The following is an 18,281-nucleotide window of genomic DNA, read 5'->3' on the forward strand; positions in this document are numbered from 1 at the left end:
ATGGCTACTTATGCCTTTGACTTTAAGTTTGCAGGCAATGTTTCAGCAACAATTTTCATTACAGATTATAATTTTGGGGTGAAATCTAATTTTCAAACATTATCTTAAAAATCTCTTTTTAAGGATTTGTTTCAAAAATTAATGGTATTAGTGATTTTTGTGTTTTCTTCGATGGAAGGAATTGCTTAATAATTATCAAAAAAAGTTCCCAAATTAATGACTAAATGGAAAGATAATCAGAGATCCTGCTGTGAACTCTCTCATCAAAAATATTAAATATCTTAACAGTTGGATCTATTTCATGTTAATTGAATCACTAATTACAAAAGTGAAATAAGTGGTGGTAAGACTTATCCTAATTCAGGCTTTAAGAGCTATAGCTAGGATTCTATGCAGGAGGCTTTCAAATAAAATAATTAAACCTCAGGTGGGAGGATTTCCATGTAATTGATGGTAAGGGTGGGGTGTCTGATGTCTGATTATGTCCCCAGGTTCGAATGCCTGATAACTACACCTGCATTCCCAGAATCAATATCGTCTTTGACAGACATTGACAAGCACACGTGACACACCTCTAGTGTCACCTTGACCTTCAACCCAAATCCAACCGCAACCCCGGTCACGATTCTTGAAAACCACAGTTGTCACCAATTTCTTAATTATTATAATCGTTCAACCCTCTTACGCAACCACTGCTAATTAACAAGCACTAAATGAAATCATCACCTAATATATTCAACACCCATGCACTTAACCATCTGGGGTATCTTGGATATCTTAAAATTTTGATTTTTTTTCAGTTGTCTCCCTTTACTAGCAGATGGCTAAATATCCATGGTCAAAATCCCTTTGATGGTTTTATCAAGTTTTGGTCATCTGTAGAGGCCTATTATCAAGCCATCAAATACAAGAATGTAAATGGACTTTTGAAACTGCAGATATCAAGCATTCCGGGGACAGTCAACATAGCTCTTGAATATTGATAAGGTTTGATAACAGAGATTAATAGGCAGTGCGGGAATAACACACTCTCCTGCTACTTTGCATAAGGACATATCACTTTGTCATTTATGCATAAAAACATGTAGCTCTAACAAGTTAAAAACATCTTTTGCATTAGCAGTGTGACAAATTAAAATGACAGTGATTTAAAATAAACCTTCTATCAATGGAACTCTTGCCGACCTCTGTCCACAATATTTTTTCTTCCTGGTTGTCTTTCTAGAAGGCTAGCAGCATAACATAAAGAGTCATCATGCTCACTCACTCACTCACTCACTCACTCACTCACTCACTCACTCACTCACTCACTCACTCACTCACTCACTCACTCACTCACCCACCCACCCACCCACCCACATGATCCTTCTCACTCTCTTGCCAAAACATTTATGTCATTCACACACTCTTTTTTAAAACTTAAAAGAAAAGTGCATGTATTCATTCATTTGCAGTATGAAATTCAGATTGTTTCAAACATTATTTTCTTTTCAAATATTTTTCAAAGAAAATGAAACTAAAATATTGACATATGTTCCAAAAAAGTAAATATTCTTTTATCAATAAAAATAATCCTTTGATATAAAAATGCATTTGAACGTTTTTAGCAAGTTGGAAACCAAATCAATCGCTTTCAATGTTATTACAGTTGTGAGAGAGCATATTATGAACTAGATTAATCACAATCACTAAGCAGAGCCATCAACTCAGTGTCAGGCGAGTGAAAGATCCCCGAAAGGGCTTGCTCCAAAACACCAGTATCACATACAATTGAGCTTCCGATCGTGAGAATAAGGGACATTTCATCAGGAAGGGAAAGGTTCCCATTTCATCTGCCCAGAGTTGGTACCGAGTGTTTTCAGTATAAAGCCAAGCATGTATGAACTATCACATTATCAAATAATCCTTTCCTCTACTCACACTTAACACTATCACACAGAAAAAGGGCTATTGATCTTACACCATGGCTAGAATTTGCCCATAAAATATGGATGTTGTATGATCGACAACACACTGGGAATGTCTGGACAGGTTTATCAGACAAACTAGCAGAAACAAATAGCTTGACTCTTTCTTTCACTGTAGTTTGGTCATGTTTCATACGCTTTTGATAAATCTTAACTGGTGTCTAATTACATCACGATCGATAGATTTGTGTCCTCCCTGCTGAGACCTCAGTGTCGTGGTCCGCGTCACTTTAGGAAAAAATGACATCACGTTATGACTCATCTTGCAGCCAAAATGCGCGAAATTGTAATGTTTTGCTAAGAGCTTCTCGGTAGGAAGTTGTCGCTCATCCAAACCCGCATTTAAATGTGGGTATTGATTTGGCCAGTCGATAATGCTCCATTTACATTAATCTTCAACAGAATCCATCCTCGCATTTCAATGTCAGACAGCAGTGTTATTAGGCCCTCAGATTTCTTATACCCTGGGGACATTCGAAGGATAGCGCGTCCTCCATCGAGCTAAATTAATTAGGACCTATAAGCCCTATTAGCTATTGGGTACTATGGGTTATGATGTTTTTTAATCTTCTGACGGCTCGAGAAAATAGAGACGAGAAATTTCCCCCGATTTGCAATTATTTCCTGGTTGGGAAGATTTCAAACGCTTTTATGCACCTGTGTTTCTGGCTTAAGCTTTATTAACTTTGTAATCATTCTGAAGCGGCATTGCAATGCAATAACCCTTAAGAGACGGGTGGCATTACGAAGGTTTGGGTTTTTCAACCTCTTTTCTTTTATTGTTATTAAGAAAAATTAATGGTTTTGTAGCTAATATGTCACACTTTGTCAATTTTGTCACATCTTGAATGAAATTACGAACCACAAATTTGTATCACTTTTATATTCTTAACTGTATTTTTAATAAATGCTGTTCCAAAGTTCCAAAATAAGTTTTATTAAGTATTTTCTTTGCTGGGAGGACGACTGAATACAATTTGCATTTAAAATTATTATGTCACTGATATTGTTTTCTTTCATATTTGACCTTTCCAAACTGAAGTTTTTAAAATTAATATTTGAGTAATGAAGTATTAATCAATTTTGATGTCTGTACATATTGCATTTTGGAAAATGAAAAAGGAAGAAATTGTGCTGAAACTTTTGATCAGATCCAGAGTTCATGACATGTATGCCATTAATGGATTGTAGATTTACCATGGCATAGTTCCTGCTATTAACTCTACAATAGTCCTCTCTTTGCTGAAGTTGTGATGCTTGTGGTACTTTTCTCCTGCATGAGAGATCACAATACACATTTAGCCAATGCCTGTCAGAGGGTCAGTATTGATTTGAATTTTCTCTGATTATTTCTGTGCTCTGTAATTATGTAGTGTCATTGAGGAAAAGGTTGCATCATGCTAATGACATTGACGTTGTTTTCAGAATTATGACTGAAATTAAGTAATCAATTTATCCGAGAAGTAATCTGTTATGTAATCACAAACATTTGGTTGGTATTTAAAAAATATGCTTTTAAATTCCTCAATCTCTTGTCCATCAGCAAAAGAGTTTAATGATATCTTTTAATTTCCATATGTTGGTACTGTTTATTACTGTTTATTATTTATACATGAATATTTGCCTGAAGTGTTACATTTCTGCATTTTCGTATTATTTTGATCATATTTAGCAGTCATATTCTTGTAACCAAAAAGAAACGGATACTTTCTAAAGAGAACATGATTCTATTCACTTTTTCAAAACTTGTCTGGGGAAGTTTGAATAAATAATCTGCACCCCATTTTAAACCTAAATGATATTATTTCTTAATTTTCAGCACAAGATAATTCCAAAGTTAAAAACCTTATCTTTCCATAATCCTCATATTTAAAAAATTAAATTGCTTCACAAATAAAATTAAAACATAAACTGTTCTTTGAGTCAATAAATTTATAGATTTTATCAATGATAATTATTCAAAGTTATCAGCAGCTTTGTGTGTGGAGATTTATTGTGGAGATTGTTAACGAAAGGAAGGGTGATAGAGGAATCTTAACACATGAGGGAAACTGCAGTTGAAGAATAGTTGATGCATCAAAAGGATGGGTTGTCTGGTTCTAAACATAATTTTGCTCCTTTCTCTGTCAGAAAAGATACATAACACCAACACTCCCTTTACTAAGCCCCTCCACGAAGAATTGCTTACTCAACAAATTTCTGTTTCTCGCACTGTCCTTTGATTCAGAAGTGTATCATACAGGGCAAAAATAAGTACCATAATGACTAGTAATATGCACCTTTAAATTTTCATAAAATTCATTAATGCTATCTTGATTAAAATGTAATGATAGCATTTTTTGGGTGTTGATAACTACATGATTCTTTTATGATTGGTATTGACTGTTTCTAAAGGTCATACCTGATATCATTTGCAAATACATGACTTGAACAAAATCATGCATAATATAATCAAAGATATTAAATAATCATTATCAGTATATATCAGAAATTTCTTGACACACTGGTTTCATGAAATCTCTAATGTTTCTTGGGTATGGATTTTATCAGAATTGGAGAGGGTTTAAGAACTGTTCTTATTGAAAACAATAGTTATTATGAAGGAATGTTTTTTTCTGTTAAGAACATCAACACAACTGAACACACATTGCATCAGTTCTTTAATGTAATGTCACACGTCAAGCATGGATGAATATCTGCTTCCTATGACAAGGAAAAGATTTGACATTTTTGCAATACAAATGACCAGTCCAAACACGATGTCCCAACATTGTTTAGTTATTTTTGTACTCTAAGGATTCATGTTTAAAGATACTGAGATACTGTCCTAAAATAGTATGATATCAATAATAGATATGCATCAATATCTATTAGCTGTTTTCTATTATTTTAATATTAATTTTTTGATATCTTAACAGTTTAAAAACAGGACACAGCTGCGTATGTGTGTATACTACTACTAGTATATGCCGAGTGCTGATTTTGACAGAAATTTCTGAAGAGGCCAATATAGCCAGGAGAGAAAGATGCTAATATGGCTAAGTTAACAAGATGACAATGTGACCAATATAGCTAATGTAACAAGTGTTATCAAGTGTTACCAACATGACAATGTCACAAGATGATAATATCACCAAGTTGACAAAGTGACCAAAATGGTCAGTGTCACCAAGATGACAATGTTACCCCGATGACAATGTCACAAAGTTGACAATGTGACCAAGATGACCAGTGTCATCAAGATGACATCACCCTGATGCAAATATCACCAAGTTGACAATGTGACTAAGATAGTCAAGTTCACCAAGATGACAACGCCACCCTGATGACAATATCACCAACTTGACAATGTGACCAAGATGATCAGTGTCACCAAGATGGCAATGTCACCCTGATACAATTATCACCTAGTTGACAATGTCACCCTGATGGCAAGTTATCACATAAGTTCCACGTTGTCTGTCATCATCACATCTTCCTATTCATTTTTTGTATATACACCTAAAGAGCTGTTAACTACTAACTGCACTTCTTAAGTATCTCTGTCAGTGGCTAATGTGACCAATATGCATACAGCGATAAAATGAAAATGTGACCAATACGGCTAATGTGACCAATATGCATACTGTCATAACATGACAATGTGACCAATACGGCTAAGTTGACAATGTGACCAATATCACTAAGGTGACAATATGTCAATGTGACTGATATGATGAAGGTGACAGGATGAAAAGATGACCAGTATGGCTAATTTGACCAGATGAAAAGATGACCAGTATTGCTAATTTGTGACATGTTGACAATGTGACAATCCAATGTGACCAATATGGATCATGTGACTGGTATGGCTGATGTAACAAGACAGTGTGACCAATATGGCTCAGGTGACCAAATGACAATGTGATCGATATGAATAAGGTGACAAGTTGACAATGTGACCAATACTGCTATGAAGACCAAGTTGACAATGTCACCAAAACTCACCAACTGCACTTCTTGAGTATCCAAGAAAGCTTTGTTTGCTCCAGACTGTACCCACCCAGTTCCAGCTCACTGACATTTCACCGTTTTACCTTTGACAGTTTTCTCTCCGCCACACAGTGACAGGAAATCTTTAACAGGTGGTGATGCAACGATATACAACCAACAAATACAGCTATTCACATGAACCATTCAAGACAACCAGACACAGTATAATAGAAACAACCTGTTCCCATAGCTTCAGGAAACATAAAACAGACAACCTTGATAAGGTGAAATGTACCTCTTTCAAAATCTGACAAGTGAAACATATATCATTAGGACACGTTGACAGGTGATGTCTATGTCTAACATGATGAACAGCCAAAATGTATTGAGACTTTCTCAATGCGTGTTATTTGTCAATAAAAGGATGTTGTGTGCATCTGTTCATCTGCATTTCCTCGCATTATAAACTGGCATGTGGTGGTTCTTAAGTATTGTTTGTTTTTTAAATGACATAAAATGTGAATGCAGTTTGGAAGGGATGTTGATGCTTAAAAGTCAGCATCATGTGAAATTTTACTGAAAACTATTCAATAAGCTGTTGTATATATATGATACTTACAAAGCAAGTTTTTAACTATGATTATCTCATTCAGTGAAGAGGAAACAGATTCAGCTTTTTCTTTTCTACAGACATGGTTATAGAAATAGTATGACTTACATTATCAGATATATGTACTTTAATCCACTTTATCACCACCACCACTACCATCATCATCACTGTCATCACCTCCACCACCACCACCATCATCATCACCATCATCATCATCACCATCATCATCATCATCATCATCATCATCATCATCATCAATACCACCTTCATCATCATCACTGTCATCACCTCCACCACCACCAACAACAACATCATCATCATCATCATCATCATCATCATCATCATCAATACCACCTTCATGATCATCATTGTCATCACCTCCACCACCACCACCAACAACACCATCACCATCATCATCATCATCATCATCAATACCACCTTCATCATCATCATTGTCATCACCATCATCATAATCAATATCATCATGATGTCATAGTTCATAAGAATCATTCAAATCACATTTCCTTAATTACTCAAAAAAATTAAAACTTTCAATATTTTTCAACAGCATTTATAATAAATGTTCACTGAGCTGAAAGGTTATTGAGTCTAGAGAACCGTTTTTAAATGAAAAGTAACATTCAACAACAAACTCTGACTTTTCATATGGCAGTGCAATCTTTGGATAATTGTGTATACAAAACCCTGTCAACTGAATATTGATCAAAATTACTAAGTGTGCTGTCACGCACGGCTAGCAAATAAGGCTTCACTTCTCAAGTTGTGCGTTTTTTTATTAGAAAATGACTGACTCATTGTTTGAACTTGTATTAGCTTAGTAATGATCATCCCTAGGTGCCCAACGATGGGAAACTTAATCATGCGCCCGTCTTTAGAAAGGAAATTGAAAATACTACAATAACAATGGTTACCATGGCAACTGAATAATCAGATGAAGAATGCCACCAATTATGAATTTCATCCCAAATTTGAGATACTTATCAAGCTAGCATCCCTCACAGCTTGAGTGCTTGGACAATTAGGAAGCTTGCAGATGGGAGATGTTTATTAATCGGAGTGTGTCCGCATTCGACTGCTTTTAATGTGTGTGCCCCATACAAGTGTTTTCTTCGAGGGGGGCCCTGAGGGCTTTGGCTGTAAAATTCAGATTTAATGAGATTAATTTTGTGGCCTTACAGAGATGAAAGCATTACACTCAATCTCTGAAAAATCATTTCATGCTATCACTTACATGGTACATATCATTTTATAATGATCATGAAAGAAAGATATCCAACAAAAACATAAATTTAATGCTTGCATATTAATAATATTAATGGGATTTTTTTCACAATTATTTTCACAGAAATTTGAATGAAGAGAATAAAGTATTATTAGTGTCACCTTGGTACCATTCCAACAAATATAACAAATATATATTATATAATATTATATTTGTTTTTAATTTATATTGTTAACAAAACAGTCACTAACTATGACTGACTATAACTGCCGACCGGGTGTACAATATGGACCTCTTTATTCAATTTGCATGGTTGATGACCAAAAATTAAATCTGAACACATTGGCCACACTCCTGAAACTTTCTCAAACTTTCACTGAAAAACATGGAAGCAGTAGGTAAGTCTTGATGATTGTTCCCTTAGTATTTGCTAAATAATGGCCTCTGTTCACCTGTTAGATTGGTGATGTTAATGCAAAACCTTCTCAAAACCTAACATCAGCTTGGGTTCATGCCCCTAGGAAGCTGAGAACTGTTCAATGTTCAATGTTTGTGTTTTTAACTTAGCAGGACCTTGCTCTGTACACTAATCTTAGTGCTCTGACTATGATGAATGGGTGTTAGGATATGAGCTTTAAGATATAGTTATGGTGCTAAGAGCAGTGGGTAGAACAGGTCTCAAGAATTAATCTCCATGTTTAGAACAACATCTCTCACCAAGTGTACAACTGCTAGTATAATTATCATTATTTCATTTGTGTTGTACAGTTTTTGACTCTATGGAGAGTCTGGAGTATCACATCATTTAGTACATAGGAAAATACAGACGTATTCAAGCTTTCTGACTGGAAATACCCAAATATTAATTTAATGTTAAGTTTATTACTTGGGATTAAAAAAATTTTAAACTGTGACAATTCTTCTCAAAATCATAATCCTTACAGGCTTAACAACTAAATATTATAAATTTCAGATATCCACCATAACAGAATATGAACAGAACAAAATAATTACCACCCTTAAACATAGCTTCCGACACAATAACATATATTTCAGTTGCTAATGGTCTGATACTACACAGTGTGCACTTTTGAAGCCTGATCAATGCTGAAATGTACAAGCCTTAATGTCAATGTTGATATTTGCAACAAACATGTCACAAGACAATGTTCCAGTGTTTGATCATGTCACAACGGTGAGGCCTGATGTCAATGGTACACTGCAAACAAGATGTATAAAATTTTTCCAATGTCAGTTATAAAGAAATCAATAAGGCCATTAATTCGCCTAAATGCATTTCTGAGGAGGTACCGTGTCGGTGCGTGGCCAGACGTTGCTTTAACACGACCTTGACATTGGAACTAACGTAAAATCAATTATGTTTGTGATTTCCCAATCAGGACAGAGTTGTTCCAGATAAACAGAGTCTCTCTTATAGTGGGATGAGATGAGATATGTAAATAGTGGTGTGTTTTTGAATAATGTGTTATTCATTAAGATAATTTACAATTTCTAATTGTCTTCCTTCTCTGTAAGAAGGAAAACAAGACAACTATTTATTCTATCTCACAATAATTAAACTTACATTATCTCTCTTCATGCTTAAAAACCGTAACCATTCAAAAAGAAAGTCAAATTTTGCCATTAGAGATTTTTACACAATTTTTAAACTTTTCAAAAGTTTACTGTTCAGCATAATTCACATACAAGAAATGAATTAAACTATATTCTTTCATAGTTAATTAAATGACATTGAAATATGGAGTTTAAGGTTTCAGCTTTGAAGTTAATACTTTACATCACATAGTTGAGTTGTATCGAACTGCATCAACTGTCAGTGACACAAATGGAAGAAAAGCAATCTAAGATCATGTCACATCTGTTTGTATTTTCTTTCCTTGCATCTTATCAAATTGTTCTGTTGATTCTCCTTTGACAAGTACCTTCAGGGAGCCTGCATCCAAACAAGTGTCACTGTGACATAGAGACTCAGCTCATTGAAAGCCCTGACAATGTGTCTGTATCTGTGGTCATGTATTTTGCATGATAACTGCATTAAATGTGGTGCCAGTTGCTTACCAATCTTTCCAACACACACTTTCCTTCCTGCCTGTCATTACTGTTCACATTTTATTCTTCTTACTCGCTGAATATTTATTCTTACTGTAAATTCTTTTGTACTGTCTGTTTATCTTGCTCATGTTCTATTCTTCACTGTTTATTAATTCTTGTTCACAAAATATTCATTCTTGTTCCCTCTAAATTCTTCTTTACTGTTTACTGATTCTTGTTCATAGAACATTAATTCTTGTTCCCTGTACATTTTTCCTTACTATTTACTATTTCTTGTTCACAGAATATTCATTCTTGTTCCCTGTAAATTCTCCTTTACTATTTACTGTTTCTTGTTCACAGAATATTCATTCTTGTTCCCTGAAAATTCTTCATTGCTCATTCTTTTCTTGTTCACTGACTATTTGTTATTGTTCATAGTAAATCCTTCTGTACTTTTTTGTTTTTTATTAACTGAATATTCCCTCTTTTTCCTTGTAAATTCTTCACTGTTTATCTTTTCTAATTCAACTTTTTGACAGCATAGTGTTAAATATGTTTATTGTATACTTATTTTCGCTCTAAATTACTTTCATATTCAGTCTGTCAGTGTGAAGGTGTATTCATGTCACAAGGTATTAATTCATGGCGGACATAAATCCTTGGTCACTACCATGTTCATCCATCATATATCAGCAGATTGTTCTCTCCCCTATGACCCTTGTGTCTGTTCAGTCATTTTGTTCATTCAGAATTTGTGATAATTAATGTACCATTTGCAAGCTAAGATCTTTAATTATTTGCATGTTTACCTGGGGCAGTGAGGCAGCCTAGTGGTTAAAGCATGCTGAAGGCCCAGGTTCGATTTCCCATATAGTTACAGTGTGTGAAGCCCATTATTGGTGTTCCCAATTGTGATATAGTTGGAACGTTGCTAAAAGTGTCCATAAAGCCTCACACACTCACTCATCCACCCAACCACTCACTCACTCACTCACTCACTCAACTGCCTGCCCACCCACCTGCTCACTCACTCACTTTCTTACCCACCCACTCACTCACTCACTCACTCACTCGCCCAACTGCCTGCCCACCCGCCTGCTCACTCACTCACTTTCTTACCCACCCACCCACTTACTCACTCACTCACTCGTGTTCACCAGTGTTCAGTTTGTTCGTAGGTGTTCATTAACAGTCATTCTGAATCACATTCTGTCTTCAGTGTATTTGCAGGCACAACCTGTTCAGTGTATCATAATCAACAGTATAGATTCTTTGTTACAATCAATCTAGGTCATAACATCATACAAACAATACCTACAAAAATGTCTTACAATAATGTCAGCAATGGAAGGCAGCATCTGGTCACTTAGACGTTAGCATCACAAACAATATCTGTGTGTTATTTCAAGGATGTCTGTGAACACTAGAGTAGGTTTATTGTGACACGATCAATAAACATTATCATGTCCACATGTTACATTTTCAAAAAGTAAACCTTTTCAGTCATTAACTTTCTTTAATGAATATTGCAATATAGATATGAAGTTCAATATTTTCTTTGCATTAATTTACTATTTTGATCATTTTACTGCTTTTATGATACTATATTAATGAAATTTGGAATTTCTTGGTTGGCTGGGTGTAATAGCATTACATGAAAAGCATTATGTATTACAAAGGTTATTGATTTCAGCCCATCTGTCACGTGTTATGCAAATGCAATGAACAGTGTTTGATTTCATACAGATAACAAGATTCAAACATGACTCAACTACTAGTATAAGTTTGACAAACTTTAACAAGATTCTATGATTAAATTGGATTTCTTTGAAATGTGGAATTATTGCATTAAGGCTGTAGATATTTGTTAGTTTTACAGATGTTCTTGCTTTGGAAGGGAGCTGAAATGAAGTTGAAAGTACCATATAGTCACAGCTGATTTGCTGTGAATTCCATAAAAACAAATAATTGAAATGTAAGCATACTACAAATATGTTCACTAAACACAAAGTAAAATTGGTCCTGCAAAACAGAACTTTGAAACAGTGAGACAAAAAAACATACTTTTAAGTTTAGTTTTGGTCATCAAAGATGAGACTTTTAAATGTTTTTCAGGAGGAATAGAATTGATGGTATTTTGTTAATTTTGACATATTAGATTGATTCAGTTCTCTAAGTATGCTCTTTGGCATACTAACTGAACAGTCATTTGCCTGCGTGACTGATTGATTAGGCATTAAGAAGTTGTTGATGGTGAAAGAGAGACTTTTTGAGTAAGATATCTTAGTAGCAAGACTGTATATACTCTTCATCATGTCAAATATGACTCTGCTTCAGTTTACTTGTTCTTCGTTTACAAAGTGATATCAATGACCAAATAGGGTATACAGTCTTACTGACAGACTTACAGGACAGGCAATTATCACCTGCTGTATGTCATGAGGCCTATGCACAGTGAGTACTGCATGGAATAATGTACAATCAGTAGGCAAACCTATGATAATAAGTGCTGATGCTATCACCTCCTGGTTTCACTTATCTAGGCTTAATAGCTCAAGCTGGATAGATTTGGGTTAGAATGACCTTCAGCCAACCATTCTTGTCATAAGAAGCAACTTGCAGGATCGAGTGATCAAGATTACTGACTTGACACATGTCATTGGATCCCAATTGTGTAGATCGATGCTTACACTGTTTATCACTGGATTTTCTGGTCCAGATATCATTATTTACAAACCATATAGTTGAAACATTGCTGAGTGTAGCGCCAAACAACAAGCCAACAAACGGAGTGATGCAGGTCTCGACATTTGCAACTTGGAGCAATCCCAAGAGCAACACATGCTATATTTTTATAGAAAGTGTGTCTATTTAAGTTATGCCAGCTTTGGAAAGACACCGTCTATGATGAACAAAGTGTGTATTAGTTGGTCATGATGTCATGGTGGGTCAGCACTGAGACACATTCCAGCTACATGGCTGTGGCCTAATTAGACAATCCAGTGATTAATATTGCATTGAACAAGCCTTGTCATAGGAGAAGACAAGCAGTCATCGGAGTCAATGAACCCAACAACCAATTCATTGGGTCACCATTTTGGCCAGCTCAGACTGTTGGTGACCATAACAGCAAGGCCTAATGACTTGGAGAAACGTTATTCAATGAATCAGTGTTAGGGATTCAAGTCAAAATTGACCAATATGTTTTTATGTGGATGAAAACATCATTGGAGGAAATCATAATCAGATACATACACACCAAGGAATAAGGTGCATCTTGGATTCAAACTCACATTGAGTGGATGCTAGCATCTAAGGGATGTAACTCTACACAGACACCTGGAAAACCAGTACACTACTACTACTTCCTTAGATATTAAATAACATCAGTAAATTTCAAAACAAGTGCCACCAGTAGGGCAGGATAGGCTCATCATTTCACAAACACATTGCCCTGATTTCTTAAAAAAAATAAATTTTTCACTCAAATTTCAAACTCAGTAAGTAAGTTTGAAAAGTGATCTTTTACAAAACTCAGCCTTGAGTTATGAAAATATCGGTAAAGACCCAGCATCAGAGAAACATTTAAAGGTAATACATGTATATGAGAGAATGATTCATTCTGCAAGTAAGGAAGACGTCATTCTGAGAGAGTCTTTATTTGCACAGATTGCAAGTAGCCTATGTGTGTTGTACATAGCAGTTTTATGGACTGGGTTGTTAATATACTAACAGCTATCTCTGAGATGAACATATTTTACAGACAAAAAAAAACCAGTTCATAATTTAAAAAATATAATGAAAAGGAACCCCAATGCTTTCTTCATTTTCAGAAGCTGTGGAAATCTAGACTTGCATGAGCTTTCTTGGATATGTTTGTTTCAGGGTATGCTTGACATGAGAATTGGTTGTTTTTATACATATATATTTGGTGCCAGTCTTAAGAAGAATGTTATAACTTGATGGAGTAGACTGATGCTCATTCTGTCAACCATCAGTTTGTCTGAGAGAGAGGCTGGATTTGTTTATGAGCTGACATTGAATATATAACTGAAACAAATACAGTAATTAAAATCTTCTCTCCAATCGCTCCTAGAAGACTAATTATCATAAGTATTATTCTAAGCTCACAACTAACGAGTACCCAAACACACTGTTACATAATCAAACAGACATTTTATGTTATTGCTCATTTCAATTCATACTAAAGTTCTAATCTTTCAAACACATCCTTCAGAATGAAATTCTTCTTTTAAAACCTTTAACTCAAACAGAAAGAAATGATACTGAATATGATAATTCTACGTTATACAAACATTCAACACTTCTAAACTCATTCAAATTAATGCCTTATTTCATCAGATGCATGCACACACTTATTCTTCTAGCAGATGGCAGAATATTTTCAAAGTGATTCGTATTTAATAACTTCACACTGGAATAATGTATTCACAAGTACTGCTAAATGAGATATTTTTTAAACCTGTTAATTATAAACTGTATCAAACACATTGATGCATGTGATAAAAAAATAATCTGATAAAATCCAAAAAAAATTGTGTCAATTTTTTTCATGAATAATTTATTCACTTTCATAATTGAAAAAGTGAATATATTTGCTGTGTTTTTAAATACATGAACTGAACAATGACTCTGCTCGATGCAGCAAGTTGTGTTCACCAGTTCCTTGTGGTGGTGTCCATGGCTCAGTGACCATGTTCAATGGCATGAACAGAAATACTGTTAAAATATCAATTCTCAGTGTTACTCAGTACAGCCTAAACTTGTGACAGGAAAACATGTTGATAAAGACAGCATGTGGCTTGTACACAGTTTCACATGTATCATTACTGCAGGCATAATTGTTAAAACATTTTATTGTGTTACTATTCCAAAATTAGTGAAAATAATAAAATACATAACATTGCTGTCTTCAGTTATATAAGTGTGACAGTGACAGATGGGATGGGTGTTTTGGAGAATATACATATTTATGAATACAGATAATAAAAAAAATAATTTGCAAACATTTAATGAAATCTATATTTTTTTTTTCAGTATTTAAATTTCTGGATAATTCTTACTTGGGTTGTTCCTGTTACCAATCCACATCAGTTATGAAACAGTTTAGCTTTAAACAGAAAATACACCATTACCTTCAAATTCAAATTTTAGAAAGCACAAGTGAGAATTCATAATTCCTTTTTCAGTTTAAAAATGTGTATATTCATGATTACACGATGCCATTTAGAAAGTGGTCAAATGCAACATATGTCATATTTGGGATTTCACTTTCTTAGTAAAGTACAAATTCTAGTACTTTTTTTTTTTTTTTTTTTTTTTTCGTTTGAGTCCCATCCGGGATTCGAACCCGCACCCTCAGAGTCAGGCACCTAATCAGGTGCCTGACTCTGAGGGTGCGGGTTCGAATCCCGGATGGGACTCAAACGAAAAAAAAAAAAAAAAAAGTACTAGAATTTGTACTTTACTAAGAAAGTGAAATCCCAAATATGACATATGTTGCATTTGACCACTTTCTAAATGGCATCGTGTAATCATAGCTTTCGGCCGTGGGAGCCGTGCCAATTTACACTCATCAGAGGGGTACACAAAGTACGCAGTCTAGACTACCAGTTGTCCGACTTTCATTTTGTGGAAGTCGCGGTGGCTGAGCGGACTAGGCGGCTGACTTTGTGTGCTGGCGATTAGGTGCCTGACTCTGAGGGTGCGGGTTCGAATCCCGGATGGGACTCAAACGAAAAAAAAAAAAAAAGTACTAGAATTTGTACTTTACTAAGAAAGTGAAATCCCAAATATGACATATGTTGCATGTGTATATTCAGTTCCCTAAAACATGTTTCTGATATTAACAGAAGCAATGTGACAAAATATTATTAGAAAAAAAAGACTTAAATCATAACAATATTACCCAATTACACTAAGTATTTGCTGGTGAGTATATCCATCAGGGTTTAAACTGTGCACCTTAATGATAAATGGATCAATGTAAATGTTGTTAATACAGTTTAAAACAATAATTGTTCAAATATATTCTTGAATAGTTGACGTTCTTAATCCATACATATACATGAGTCTAGCTTGAGGATGACATGTTACACAATGCATCTTTAATTTTCTGTTGGTTTACAGAGCCCATTTCATGAGATGTACTCTCATGCTTTTGCTAATTAGTCGTTTTTTTCACAACTTGTTGTGACGAGGAAATGAACGATGACGGGGCAATGTCAATTTCAAAACAACAGGGAGACAATTCAGAAGATAAACACAGAGAAGTCACAAGAGAGTATCATCTTTGTGGCCGTGTTTTTTGAAAGACTGCTGATTACAAAACTGACATCGTTAACTGATTACCATGATGGAATGTCAAGCTGACACGGCCTTGAACTTGAGTGAAGGGGACTATGTGTTTGTACATCTCAATGTGAGTTTGTTCAGCCTGGGGTTCAACCATAGGTATGGTTTGCTCTGAGGGAAATAGTGTCAGACTTAAATAGTTGATTTCACTGCCAGTCATGTAGATATTTGGGGAGACACAAATAACCTTGACAGTAAAGCGGTGAAGCACTGAAGTGGACACACACTGGAGCACAGTCATCTTGTTTTAGCTCTTAACATACTTTACTTCTCAGGGCCCACAGGCTTGTATCACACTGATAATTCAACTAAGTGACCAGAAGACTGATTTAGCGATCTCTGAAGAAAATAAACAATTAAATTTAGCTAAATATCATATACCATTCTAGATAAAGAGATTTTATTCATTTTAATGTGGAATTGATTTCTTTTTAATTGTAATGATGATGATTGTCATTCATCACAATTGTCTGGTCCAGACTTGATTTGTTTGCAAGCAACATTGTACAGCTGCATTTTGCCGAAGCAAATACATACTCATGATAAGGTCATGGTTGTATAATTCAACTCTACATTTAGCAGAGATTTCTTATGGATAGGGAAAGGGTTTTGTTGCTTCAATACTATCCTAAAATAAAAATGCAGAATATGACTTTCCTCTCCTCTCTACAGTTATAACTCTAGAGAATTTAGTTTTAGGAGTTTCAGCTCACATCAAGCCTTCCAGTTTTATTACTGATGCTTTTAACTACAAAAATCAGTTATCCTGGCATTAAAGTTTCATTCTGAATTAATATTTAACTTTATTTTGAACATCTACCTATCTATCTCTATCTATATATATGTGTGTGTGTGCATGGTCGTGTAATTGTGTGCATGTGTGTGAAAGATGTACATTTGCAAACAGTGTTTTGTAAACAATTTTGTTCTGGTTATAAAAATCTAGAAAATTAACTCGAGAAATTTGAGACAGGATTTATTATTCACCCAAAAAACACAAATTCCTATGAATCTGATGAAAAGTGAAGTACACCACTGTATCAGCCAGCCTTAACAATACTCACATAACATTATGATGATAAATGTTTTATATGTATTTAATGTCAAATTACTTCCTGCATCAGAGGAGAGATAATTTTTTTTATTTTCACTGAAACTTAAACTGGGTAAAACCATGAACAGGGTTGTACGTTGTCAATATATGTTTGCATAATCAGAAGTCAAATGTTAGCTAATTCATATTTGGTGCATTAGTACTTGGTTGTAATGGTCAGTGGCATGGTCAGTCTTATGTCCAGATGTGTCAAGGGTCAAACACTGACACTTCAATGTTGAGGCCTCCACGATGAGGGCTTAAAACTCTTTTAATGTGGTAAGCATACAATGTATATAAGAACCCCATTTGGCAGAAAGTTTCTTCACCAAGATCTTTTATGGATAATGCTTCCTTTAATCTATTACACACAACATTTGGGGGTCATTTCAGATCCTTATAGATGACAAAGTTCCATACAAGATCTTGCACATATATAACAAATTCTAAAAAACGCTAAAAAGACATCAGAATGTCTCTTGTTTTGAACAGTAATTGTAGAGGACAGGGTCATTGCTGACCACTCAGTTTGTTTAATGCAGCACTCAGCAATTTTCCAGCTATGTGTCACCAATTAGCAAATAATCGAGTCTGGACCAGACAATCCAGTGGTCAACAGCATGAGCATTCATCTTGAGGCATTTATGCCTTATGTAATAGCATCATGATGACAAGTGAATGTATTGTGCCAAACTTTGCAGAATTCTCTCTCTTTTATGCTATGATGTATTTACTACTAATACATATTTATGTGTTGAAATGTTTTGAGTGCAAATATCAAAACTGAGCTGTACAAATATCCCAGCATATCTCACTTGAGATACCAAGACTGGGATTCAAACATGGCACTCACATGTAGTCCTCAGTCCACAGTCATACTAAATAATCGCCACATACTTTTTAAAACTATCGTCAATAAAAAATATTTAGCATTATTTTAATAAATTTAGCATTTGATATTTCTTT

The sequence above is a fragment of the Haliotis asinina genome, chromosome 7 (genome assembly GCF_037392515.1).
Source record: "Haliotis asinina isolate JCU_RB_2024 chromosome 7, JCU_Hal_asi_v2, whole genome shotgun sequence".
NCBI classification, from domain to species: Eukaryota; Metazoa; Mollusca; class Gastropoda; order Lepetellida; family Haliotidae; genus Haliotis; species Haliotis asinina.